This window comes from Corvus kubaryi, unplaced genomic scaffold (assembly GCF_017639235.1).
Source record: "Corvus kubaryi isolate FWS band 111438036 unplaced genomic scaffold, C.kubaryi_AGA036_p1.0 37398, whole genome shotgun sequence".
Lineage (NCBI taxonomy): Eukaryota > Metazoa > Chordata > Aves > Passeriformes > Corvidae > Corvus > Corvus kubaryi.
In genome coordinates, this window is record NW_024581137.1 from 39,160,274 (window position 1) to 39,170,905 (window position 10,632).

At 40.1% G+C, this 10,632-nt stretch overlaps 1 protein-coding gene across 4 annotated transcripts in view; it reads left to right on the forward strand.

Annotated features, from left to right (window-relative positions):
* CACNB2 (calcium voltage-gated channel auxiliary subunit beta 2) overlaps window positions 1–10,632 on the forward strand; it is a 220,072-nt gene that overhangs the window by 126,854 nt on the left and 82,586 nt on the right. The gene's annotated exons all lie outside the window — the stretch shown is intronic.

The following is a 10,632-nucleotide window of genomic DNA, read 5'->3' on the forward strand; positions in this document are numbered from 1 at the left end:
TATCCATTTTATAGGCTATTAAACCACTGCCGTGCTTTATTTCAATATTTGTACTTTTTTTTTTCTGTGGGCCAAAATACAGAAGATGTCAGAATTTTGAAAATAGATTGTCTAATTACATATGAATATATAAATTTTTGCAATATTTTAATTACTGATCCCTAAAGTCCTTTGTTATAAGTAAAAATTTTTTAAAAAAAAATTTTTACAAATGTTTTTGCACCACTGGTGCTGTATGAACACAACCCAAAAGCCTGTGGTTTATACTGTACTTGTAACTGCTTAATAAGAGCAACCAATGTTCTGTGACAATGATGATTTGAAAATTTTCTGACTGACAGATTAAATGTTTGCATTGCTGCTCATGGCATCAGCTTATATTTAAACAAGCTGCTGAGTATTAAAGCATGCGGACAGTCTTTGTATAACAGCTCTGATTTTTTAGGTGTATTTCCTAAGACAAGATTTATGCAATCCCACTTTCCATCTGTTAGTTGTGCTTCTCAGGAACTTCAGTGGCCGATTTAAACCAGTCTTGCAGAGGTCTCAGAAGTACTGAGTGATTATAGCAGAACTTCTTGGGGGCTGGAGGAGCTGTTAAAGCCATTTCCTCAGCGTGCCAGTGTGGGAGATGGAGAGCACTCTCCGGCCTCCTCTGGCATCCAGAAGGCAGCATCCATCCAGCTAAGGAGCACAGCCTAACTCTGCAACAGATCAAACAAACACTCTTGTTCAGCTCACAGAAAGGGAAGTTTGGGGAGGGGAGGGGAGCTGAGGGTACAGAGCATGTGGTGTGTAGGGAAAATGAGAGAGAGCTGAAGGTATTGTGGAGGTGTGTGTGGGAACCCAAGCTTCATTACTTCTGCTGTCACTAAACAACTTTTCTTTTCTTCAGCTCATTTATGATACATTGCATTTTGCAGTATTTTACTGGGTATAAACATCTATTTTTTTTCTGAATGTTTTGCAGCTGCAAATCTCAGGTTGATGATTTATAATATTCATCTCTTAAAAATCATTAGCTGGCTAGTTAATGGTATTGGTAGAGTATTAGTATCAGAAGAAAATGTAATTTTAAAGCTCTGCTAGTAATTCTAGATATAAAAGCTAAATTTCACTTTGAGTAAGCTCATGCTGACCAAAGGATTCCTGTAGAAAGACTGGCTTACAGATGCAGTAATTGTAATTTGGTGTCTTCTTGGTTTGACAAAGTCCTCAGTCAAGTATGTATTATCATTTCTGTGCAATTCCCACAGCCTTATAAATACACAGTTCAGCAGCTCTCTTCATCAGGATAGAGTTTCCTCATCAGGATAGAGTTTCCTTGAAAATCTTCGTGACCAAAACATGCTTGGGCTTTACAATTTTCTCTCTTATTAAAAGCCTTAGAATTGGGGGTGGATGAAAAGGCCTTTGAAGGTCCCTTCCAAAACAAAATATTCTATGATTCTGTGATTTTGCTTATTGGTTTAAGCAACATTAAGCGACTGATACTGGTTTGAAAGGTTCTGGTTGGTTTTCTTCGTGTCACATTTGCATAAACTTTATCATTCTTGTAAATGATAAAGTAGTTTCTATGAGCTAACAATGAAACAAGTATTTTCAAACCAAAATATTATTTGAAAGTCATCTCTTTAATATTTGCTCACTAGAAACTTTTAATGAAAATACATACGAGAGTTTGGTAAAAGTAATGTTGGAAGTTTTAAAATACTGCTTTTCTGCAATATTTCCAGTTTGGCTTGGAAACAAGGTCAATTTGGTGTGTAAGAAACAGGCTAATGCTTGATTACATGATAGTTTGAATAGCTGATGCTATGGTGGAATGCTGGAAAATGTGCTTTCAAACTAAGCACTTTGATAACTTCCTGCAAAATTCAGAGTAAATCAGTGAGTTCCCAGGACATCATGATATTTTCTGTCTGAATGTTTTCTTTTACGAACGTGGGATCAGGTTCTATCACTGTGATTTCGCGTGGATCTCCCAGTTTCACTAGAACTTGTGTAGACATAGACAAAGCAACAAGCATCATCATGGCAGAAGTATTTTATTTTAGGAGAAGTTTAAGGTGTGAAAACTAAACTGCGGGAGAGAATAATTTCCTTCTTAAATTTTAAAAGCAACTTTCTGCATTGATGCTGGTTTAGTGTAAATCCATTTTTCTGTTCATGTCATGGACAACACAATATACAACTTAGGTTCAGTTTTATGAGTTTAGGAGAGGAGAAATTCCTGCCTCTTGGAATTCAAAATGTCTTTTTATAGGTTGCTACCATATTAAGATTATGGATTTGATTAGAATTTTTATATTATTGACTTTTTTCAACATGTTGAATCAGATGTCTAGCAAATTTTTTGTACGTAGGAGGAGTTTCTCAGTGACTTAAGAAATCCTCATCCAATGCACATTAGTATCATAGATTTGAACCTATAAAAGCTAGTGGGGAACGACTTGTGAAACACAGGAACAGGTTCACCTTTAAAACTCTTACCAGGGTGTAGAAAGTGGCTGAATGCCTTGCCTGGAGTATGAGAGTCCTGCAGTCTCGGACAGAAGGAGAGCCCCACACAGAAATGCAGTTTGAGATATGCTCTTTGCTTTGATGCATGAGCCTTCAGTGCTGTCAGCTTTGGGGGAACCAGGCTGTTCAGAGCATTCTTTTTATGAACACCAATTGGAAATTGTGGCAAGAGGGAGGGGAAAAAAATGTGCAAAACAGAAAAATGCAATTGAAAAATCGTATTTTTACATTTTACAGTTATATCTAGATTATAGCTAAGAAAAAAGAATTGTGTTTTCAATGTAGAAGACCTTTGCACCTTCTTACTCTCTGCCAAGTATTCACCTTCTTACTGTCTGCTAACAAGATCCTGCTAATTTGAGTGGACAAGGAAGATTGACTGAAAGTACCTTACCTTCACGAAGCATCTCATCAGGGCAGTTCTGAACATGTTGTTGTAACACGTTGCATTAATTCTCTGTAAGGAGCAACTCACTGCGCTTATTTAATCCCTTGCATTGCAAACTGCTGTCTCTGCTTAGCTGACATGCTGGTTCCTCTGGCCCTGTTTTACTTGTTTTACTGAGAGTTCCTAGCCAGGGTTACACATCTGGCTCCCTGCTCATTAAACTGAAGTACATTTCTGTTGTGCCAGCGTGACACCCAGCCTCATAGGTGAGAGAGCCGTTACAACAGCACATATGCTGCCTAAATTCCACTGAATTCCATTTTGAGCTCTGAAGTGAGTCCCAAGAGATACATAGTCCTTTCTGCAGAGACAAGTTTTCCAGCTTTCACATTTCACCAGAATTCATTTCACTGGAGCTTGTTAAATTGCACAAGCTATTCCATCAAAAATTAAACATAATTAGGCCAGATTTTAGGATTGCAAAAATTTGTGACCATCAGAAATGTTAGAGGTTTCAAAAACATTAAAAATGAGAAATGGGAACTGAGATTTGAAGGACCAACGAGGCCAAAGAAACCACAACGTTTGGTGATAATCAATAATTTAAATTGATGGAATTGTGGAGTGATGTCTTGTGCCAAAAATGCATAAACAAAGGCAAAGTGAGCCATATAACTCCTGTGGCCTGCTGTTGTGGCTCTCCTGGTTAGATGCATTTTATTTTCTGGAATGAAAACAGAATTTGGAGGTATCCATAGCTCAAGCACTTCTATAAATGTGATTTTGAGATATGGTTGGTCATTTTAAAAACCAAAACCATTTTAAAGGCACAGGGGCTCAGTCTGTTCCTCGGTGAACTATCAGTTACTAAGTTAATGTCCTGAGTATGGGATTGCACAGCAATTGTCCCAGAGGACAACCTGTAAGTGGATCACAGCTTTCAGGATGTGGATGTGGCCAGAGGGTAATATTCCTACTAATCTGGAGTAGCTCCTGTGAACAGCTATGAGCCAAAGTTATTCCTCAGTCTCCAGGTCTGGGCAATCAGCATCTGGCCATGATGGAGCTGCCCATGGCACTTGAAACATTTCAGTGCCCCCAGAGGCAGAGTGCCGAGTGTGAGAAGTGAAAGCCTTTCACTGAGATTGAAACCCTCTGTTTATTTAATGTTGCATTCACGTAGGGGTAACACTATAGAGTTAAATCAGTAACTTTTTAGTGGAAATATGTATTTTTTAAGGAAAAGTAGCCAGCACAAGCTGTTTTTAAAGTGTTCTGTAAGTTTTATATGTTCTACTTCAAGGTATTAAGCACAAAGCTCTGTGAAGGTTGTTTCTGTATTGATATTCTTGTGCTCAAAAGTATATTCATTTCCCATTTTGCAATTAATAAATATAGCAAGTGAACATTATCTCCTTTTTAATACTCAGGGTATTACTTCTTTTAAATATGGTTGTTGAATCCATTTTTTCTTCCAACCACTTAAAATTCTGACAGAATTTACAGCTGTTTCAGAAGTGTTTGGCAGCACATTCAGCTGCAGGTGACTTCTGTGACTATCGTAGACCAGCAAAAACATGTTGAGCACTCGAATTGTTCTTTCTGTCTCTGTCCCTGTTCTCTGTGTTTCACTGCAGCAAGGCTTTAAGAAAACAATGTTCCACATGACTCTACATCACATGTAAAAAATAAAAATAAAAAATCTTGCCCACATGGGAACAATCACCTATGGGCAGATTTTCCAACTTTATAGCATTTATAGCGCCTCTCTCCAATATCTCAGTGATGCAGAGGATTCATAATACAACAGGTATTTGTATTATGTATCTGTAATACAAATGGTTTTAAACACTCATTGTGAGTTGGGTTAAATGTTTTAACGTCTGACTGCAGGGAGAACAGCAGCTTGTTATTTCTGTGACACTGTGAGAACATACTCACGTTATCTTTCAGTGCAGCAGGAGATAGCATGTGCCCCTAATGTATGTATGTTTACAAGTTGAGAAGTTAAGTCTGCTGTTAATGTTATCACTGCTGTATCCTGAAATAGAAAAGTGCAGGCAGATTGGATTGTGTTAGAGAATGGTAACCATAATAACCAATAACAATCTGCAAATGATAAGCAGCTTTAATGTTTAAAAATAAAATTTATATAGCATTCCAGTACTTCCATGGACATACTTTCAGGTTTTATTTTATTATTCATTCTTCTTAGGTTTTGTTTTGAGATTTAAGATGTGACATCAATCTTAAGGAAGAGTTTCATTATTGCATCTTGAATTAGTTGGTTTATTATATACCTAAATTAAATCTCACAGAATAAAATTTTACTTAACAACCCTCTTTCAGATGTACACCATCTGTAAGGGAGAATTACAAGCATCCTACATGATGTATGGAATTTTATGGAAGGAGATGGACTTTGATTTTATGGTTGGATGTAAAATGGATACATTCAGTAAAGAAATACAAAGTCTTCTGGAAATGAATGCAGAGCATCTTGATAATTTGGAATCTGCACCATGTTCAGGGATGCTGCCCAACACATCTGCTGATATGAAAATTAAACAAACACAAACCCCGCCCTTTTAACTTGCCCCAGACCATGCTATTTTGTTTGAGGGATGCTTTTAAAAGAAAGGAAGGTATCATTCAAGAGAAGGAAGAGGTCCAAATTGTGTCCTGGCCCTGCCATCCCCCTCCTTGCCTACCTCCAGCACACAAATAGGGGTGTTTAGCAGGAGTCTGGGAAGCTCCAGCTGAATTACTTAACCTGTCATGAGCAGTGTGGTGCTATGAGCAAGCTGGTAATTCTTCTGGGTTAACATGTTCTCAGTCTTCCTTGCTGAGGCAGTCCTATAATTTTCATAAAAGACTTGGATGTTTCTTAGAACGTGGAGTCCTATTTCAGTTTTTCTTAACTGCTGAAACACTGCAATTACCACCACAATGTGCTCAGAGAGTTACAGTGGCAATGAGAATAACTGGAAAAGACTCATTCTTCTAAAAGTGCTGATGTCCAGAGGACCAAGGCAGCCTGGGCTTCAGATCCATGCTGTAGCTCTTTCAGGGCACTAACACTCCTGAAAAATTAAGTTTATCCTGCTGAAAGTGTCTTGCCCACAGTTAGAGTGACCACTATGGGAGAAAATCAATGGGAGAGCTCAAATTCATAGGAAAAACTAAAAAATTAATTGCTAATCATCATTTTCACATATAAGTAACCTTATTAAGAAATTATTCAGTGCTGGTGTGGGATGGGATGGTTTGAATGGAGGGTAATTAAAGTGAAATAGCTCTTGCTCTGTCATCCCATATGTGAGAGGGAAAAGTTATTCAGAGTTTTTTTTGCCAGAACTTCCTTTAAAATGAGACATTCACATTTACAAGAGACAATTCTTGTTGCTAGCTGTGTAAAGGTTGTAACTACAAGCTGTTGACATTCTTCACTGGGATTTGAATTTGAATCTGAATTAGTTAAGAGAGAGTCAATTGCTTTCCATTAGAGTTCCTGAAGAAAAAAATGTTGTTACTGTTGGATACAAGTTGAAAGATTCTTGTTTATCAAGAAAGGTCTGCTTAGTCTATTAACCTTGACAACCATGTCAGCATTTTTTTCTGTTTGTTTTCCCAAAGGCACTGTGTTGAAGTACTATGATATACAAAGCTATTTATAGTGTAGACAGTTCATAGCTATGCTTAAAAGACATGGGTCAGGGTTTAAATACCAGAGTTAAATGCTATTCTCTTTGACAATCTGAAAAGTCATTATGCTTAATCCTTGAAAATTAAAATGGAGAGATGGAATCCCTAAAATATCAATGTGAATCAGACTTTTTTTAAATTTATTTTTTTTAGGGTTTCACAGAGTGGTTGAGGTGAAAAGGAAGCTCTGGAGCTATTCCAGTTACCTGCTCAGAGCAAGGCCACCTAGAGCTGGTTACCCATGACCATGTTCAGATGGCTTTTGAATATCTCCAAGCATTGAGACTCCACAACCTCCCTGAGTAGTCCGTGCCAGTGCTCTCTCACCCTCACAGTAAAATAAAAATATACAACAAAACAAACCCTATCACCATCTGTATTTCGGTTAATACTCATTGGTTTTTGCCTTTTCATTAGGACTCACTGAGAAGAGTCTGGCTCTGTCTTCTTTACTCCCCTGCCACCAGGTACTATACACCAATAGATTTTTATGAAAGGAACAAAATTTGGGGAAGTAATCAGGGAAAACAAAGTCCACATATATTGACACATCTGTGTTTGTACCTCTTTGCCTCTGTTAACACATGATTAATATTGCTGTTGCTGTCTTGGCTTCTACAGATGAGCAAGAGCTGCTTTTAAAGTGCTTGCATGCAGTAGAAAGCTGAATAAGTGATTTATTTTATCCTTGTGATTTACTTAATCATTTCAGACTGTAGTCTTGACTCTCACAGTCACAGTACTTTATTTTTCTTCAGTCTGAATGCTGGTTCTCAAGGCCAGTCTTCATCAAGCCACATTTGTGTAGCTCTCTGTCACATATCTGCAAGAACGTGTCGTGCTAGAAAATGCCAGTGAGGGAGAGGAGCAATTCTACCCTTAGCTTTGTTTCCACCTTCCATTTTATAGACCTGTTTCTGTGGTTTTGACACTTTCTGCCTGTATCCCAGTTCTATTACTATCCCAAAAATAGGATAGCAACTTTGTCTCTTGCTGAAGTCTCCAACTTACAGGCTTTCCAATGGCCCATATTTGCTTGATCAGCCAGTTCTGCCCAGGCATCCCATCACAGCATTTTTGCCTTGGTCCACACCATTCCATTCCTCCCTGGTTACCTCCTAGCTTTAGGCTAGTCAAGTAGCCAGCTGTCTATGAAGGTCTTGTCAAATCCTATTTTTCTCCCTGCCTACCATGAACAATTTTCTTGCATAACCTTAATTCCTGTCTTCTGGCCTAGCTTCCAGACTCTCCTTGCTGTGGGTCACACGGCTTCTATCCATCCTTGTTCTGCACTCTGGTTTTCTGCTTTTCCCATTCCACCACCTCTCCAGCCTCATTGTTCACAGATTCCTTTTTGCAACCTCGGTCTCCCTCTCCACGCCCCCCTCCCACTCCCCCATCTCTTCCCCTTCACTGCTCACTCTTTCTGTATGGATCATGGCATTCTGTCTGCAAAGGTGAGCACTGGTGAGACACTGCCCACTGCCTCTGCTGGCCAGTCCCTTGCCACACTAAACTACTGGGGGAAGGATGTGCAGCAAAAACCCAGTGCTGTCACTTAGCTGGGAGTGGAGCACAGGTCATCCCGCAGTGCTTTGCTGAGTTTAAACACCCTCAACAGAAGTGGCATTTTTGCAGACTTTTAACTCTTGAACCATAAAAGCTATGTGCACATTTGCTTTGTGGAGCCCTAAGACAGACTTTGGTACCTGTCATGATGTTTCAATTGAAGAGAGCAATGAGCAATTCAGCTTATTTACTGTCCAAGCTGCCAGACTCTGGCTGCTTGTACTGTCTGTAGTGAGAATTACTTGCGACATGAAAGTCACTTATGGTGACAGTCTGAATAATGCCCTAAGTCTCTGTTGAGTATATGTGAACTGCAATCCTCCCTGATTTCATATTCATTCCCAAAGCACAGGAGCTGATGAAATGAGTTTTAAAAAAGTTAAATTATCATAATTTTTAATGCATAGAAAGCAATATGTTTTCCTTATTTTTGATGTTACAAGTACTTGTAATGTTCCTGCTGGATTTTTTTTCCTCCAAATGTACTTGTGAGAGCCATAACCAAAAGGGAGCAATCAAGCTACGGTGCCCAAATTCCAATGGCTTACAAGAGCTGTATCAGACAAGCAAAGTAATGTGTGATGACACTGGCTTTGCCTAGTATTGACAGGTGTGGTTTCACTACTAAAAACACTGTGCAGGAAAGCTTAGGCAATTACGTTAAAGCTAATAAGTATATGTGACTACACTCGTTCAGCATCAATAGGAGCAACCAACTTGGACAAGTGATTATTGCATTCCAGTAGAGGTGTCTGATGCCTGTTAGCCTCCATGCAGGAATGGTGCATGTTTTATTTACTCTCTGGGAACGCACTATTATGATGTTATTCGTTTGAAGCATAATTTGCAGTTGATATAAGGCGAAGTGACCAGTTCAGATGACAGATTAAACTAATGCTATTTTGTAAACATATGGTTAGAAATAAAATTAATGTCTTCTGATTTCTAATTTCCCCTTTCCAACCATTTTCTTGGGTTTAACTCTGCTTGTAGATACATACAAGAACTTAAAAAATCCAGACTCATGAGTCACATCACATATAGTCAACAGAGGACTAAAGGTCTGTTTTGACAGAGAAAGCAGATTGAGAGAAGAATATTCTACTAACTTAAGCAAAGAAACTGAGGTAGTCAAGACAAGATCTATTTAAAATAAGCAGGGGATCATGCAGGGGAAGGAACAGGGAAGATATTTACAATGTTTTTGAACTGCTTCATTTGCTGCTTTTGTTAGGAAAGAGGTCTTGTTCTCTTTTTTCTGTGAAGAGAAGGAAACTGAGTAGCACAAACTGGTTTTCTGTGCCGGGTATGTTCATGGTATCATGTAATGAGATGTGTATATTATATTAACTTGATTATAGATAAAAATGGGCAAGCATACACCCACACATTTCCTCCTTAAGATGTTACGTATTCTTTATTTTTTCTTAGTGCTTATGTATAGTTGTTGTTATAGGATATAGTGCTAGCAGCAGTATGAACTATAAGGAATTGAGCGGACCGAGCTGAGAAGGGATGGGTTTCATAATGCTGTTTGAAAGCAGTTTTGGTCGGTGTTACTGGATGCTGACTGATGGCCTCTTCCTCAGTTGTAAAGAACAGCCTTTCCCAGAGGGCAATATTTCTGCATGCCTGGTTTACTTTATGCTGTATTCCTAAACCATCTTTAATGGGATCTATTTTTAAGCCCCATTTTAATATTAGTTTGGGAATGCAGTTGGTGAATTAGTCTCTGAAGTCTTTTACTGGTTTTATCCTGCTCTTTGGCTGCCTTTACTCCTTCTTGCCTGCTCTGCCTGGAGTAGAAGTTGGCCAGGAGCGAGGCGGGTCCATGGATTCTTCTCTCCCGGTGTGGTACTGTGTGCTGGATCCGCTTCCCGTGCACTGGAGGCAGCGGGTGTAACTTTTCGGTTACCTGAGTGCCATTGTGCTACAGAGATAAAGTTACACCGTGTTTACAGAGCAGTCTGGGACTAATCAGTGGCAGGAAGCAATGAAGTGAGTGAAACATAGTAAAGGGAAGCTATTCTGGGCTGTTTGTTTGTTTGTTTTTCAGAATAGATTTTTCTTTTTTTTTAAGAGATAGATAGTGAGATAGCTCCATGGGTTTCTGCAGCACTGTCAGAGCAGCGAGGGGTACGTGTGAACCGAGCTCCCCGCGCTTCACCCAGCGCTGCCGGCTCGCCCGGCCGCAGCAGCTGCCCCCTCCGCCGCCCCCTCCGCTGCTCCCGGGCTCTCCCGTCCCGTCCGCGGCTCCGCGGGCCCCATTCGCGCGTTCCCCATTTGCGCGTTTCCCCGCACACAATTTGGGCGGCGTCGCGCCAGGCGGGGCAGGACCGGAACGCGGCGCTGCCGCCCCCCGCTGCCGCCCCGCGCTGCCCGCACCGCCCCGGCTGGGGCTGCCCGCACCGCCCCGTCCCTCTGCCCGCACCGCCCCGGCTGGGGCT